Source organism: Peromyscus leucopus, chromosome 10 (assembly GCF_004664715.2).
Source record: "Peromyscus leucopus breed LL Stock chromosome 10, UCI_PerLeu_2.1, whole genome shotgun sequence".
NCBI lineage: Eukaryota > Metazoa > Chordata > Mammalia > Rodentia > Cricetidae > Peromyscus > Peromyscus leucopus.
This window is the reverse complement of record NC_051071.1, coordinates 27646001-27648239: the sequence shown is the minus strand read 5'-3', so window position 1 is coordinate 27648239 and position 2239 is coordinate 27646001. Positions and strand designations below refer to the sequence as shown.

Below are 2239 nucleotides of genomic sequence, written 5' to 3'. Positions count from 1 at the left end.
GTGGTGGCGCACGTCTTTAATCCCAGCACTTGGGAGGCAGAGGCAGGCGGATCTCTGTGAGTTCGAGGCCAGCCTGGGCTACCAAGTGAGTTCCAGGAAAGGCACAAAGCTACATAGAGAAACCCTGTCTCAAAAAACCAAAAAAAAAAAAAAAAAAAAAAAAATTATATATATATAAAGGCCTCTGGACAACAAACAAGCTGCCAGATCTCTCTCTCTCTCTCTCTCTCTCTCTCTCTCTCTCTCTCTCTCTCTCTCTCTCTCTTGGTTTTTCAAGGCAGGGTTTCTCTGTGTAGCTTTGTGCCTTTCCTGGAACTCGCTCTGTAGACCAGGCTGGCCTCAAACTCAGAGATCTGCCTGCTTCTGTCTCCTGAGTGCTGGGATTAAAGGTGTGAGTCACTACCGCCCGGCAACAGTCTCTTTTAAAAACTGACTAAACACTTAGTTTGACTTGGTGCTGTCATTCCTCAGGGTGAGGTCATATCCTCTAAGGTGGCATTAAGCCAGAGGACTCAACCAGGAAGTGCAGCCAGCAGGGTATTATTGGACATAGATTTTTTTTCAATTAAATTCCTTTACAGTAGACACAACACCCACCATGTAAGAAAGCATCAGAGAAAGTGACTGATTTGTCTATTTTTACAACTCAGTGTGCCACCTGGAAGATGCTGTAGGTTCAGCGTTTTCGTGAGCAGAGGTGAGAAGAGGCATGTGTCCCCGTTAGGCAAAACCTATACCTATCATTACTAGACTGAGGGTCACAGACTGGACCCCAACAAGCCAGTTTTAGCTGCTCATCCTCAGTAAGCCAATGAAAACAGCCACATTAATAGTGAGAAGTAGAAAACAAATTGTGTTCAGTCATTAGGAAGAGGGACAAAGATCCAATGACCCCTACGACCCCATTTTGTAAGGTTACATACCCTGAAGAAAGGTTACAGCAGAGGCCAGAGTTACCCACATCTAAGCAGACCTGGTCAAGGTGCGGTCCACCCATCATACACTCACTGTCACTTCTTGGAAGGTGCTCTGACATGTTGTAAATCTTTTTGAGAAAAGTTTTCCCTTTGGCTGGACCAGGCTTTAAGTTTTTTCTTCTTCCAGAGTTAGATTTTAATTTCTTGAAATCCATTATTTCAATAGTCTGATTGTCAGCATGATGGACAAATGTGTCTCTTTACGGTATCTTCATCATTTCCGGGCCAGTTATAGAATGATCAATCTGCCTGGGGGAATCTATTAGGACCTAAATGGAAAACGTAATAAAAGAGAATGGGAATAATGATTTAACCGAGTTACAAATATTAAGGCTTAGAAAGTTAAGGAACACCATATCTAAGAAAAGACATATAAATAAAGCATGAAATCCAACTAAAAGCAAATTAGAAACCCTCAGAATTCCTAGACTTTATGAGCTATGTTACAAAATATATGTATGCTGATCCAGATACTATAAATACAGTTAACATGTTTTTTTTTTGTTTGTTTTGTTTTGTTTTTATGGAATAATGCCCCGACATTTTTAGACAACTTTAAAAGCTGGAGAGGAGACAGCTGGAATGAATGCATCCCAGCTGCTAGAAACTTGCCAAATGACACCAGAAAAAATGAGAAGGATGAGACAGTTTTCATGACTACATCAAGACAAAGCATGAGAAAAAGGAAAAATGAGTCCATAATATGAGAAAAGGACATCCCCAGAAAGAGACTAACTTGCTTATTTCATTGTAGCTGGATTCTAAAAATTCTTATTAATAAAATCAAACCCGAGGCAAGTTATTGGGGTCCATGCTGGTAGATCAGAGAGACAGAACAAACCACAGCTATCTCACCTCACCAGATCCTCCTCTGGTCTCTTCTCCTCAGACTGGAGGCCTCTGAGTCCTCATCCGGAATGGGTCTCAGCTGAATTACTGCTCAAAAGCCTGAATGCTTAACCAGCCAAATGCTTAACCAGCCAAATGCTTAACCAGCCAAATGCTTAACCAGCCAAATGCTTAACCAGCCAAATGCTTAACCAGCCAAATGCCTCTAGTTTCTGGTCCTCACGCCTTATATACATTTATGCTTTCTACTATCATTCCCTAGGATTAAAGCCTTGCTTCCTGGGATTAAAGGTGTGAGTCATCATGCCTGGCTGTTTCCAATGTGGCCTTGAACTCACAGAGATCCAGAGGGATTTCTATCTCTGGAATGCTAGGATTAAAGGTGTGAGTGCCACCATTTTCTAGCCTTTGTA

The 2239-nt window shown here is 41.8% G+C and overlaps 1 long non-coding RNA gene across 1 annotated transcript; it reads right to left on the bottom strand.

Moving 5' to 3' along the window:
- Positions 1 to 830: 830 nt before the first annotated feature.
- Positions 831 to 1872, bottom strand: LOC119088685. Its single transcript, XR_005092379.1, has 2 exons — positions 1833 to 1872; positions 831 to 1246 (listed from the first exon to the last, which is right to left on the bottom strand). It is a non-coding gene; the product is annotated as an uncharacterized LOC119088685 (long non-coding RNA).
- Positions 1873 to 2239: the final 367 nt, after the last annotated feature.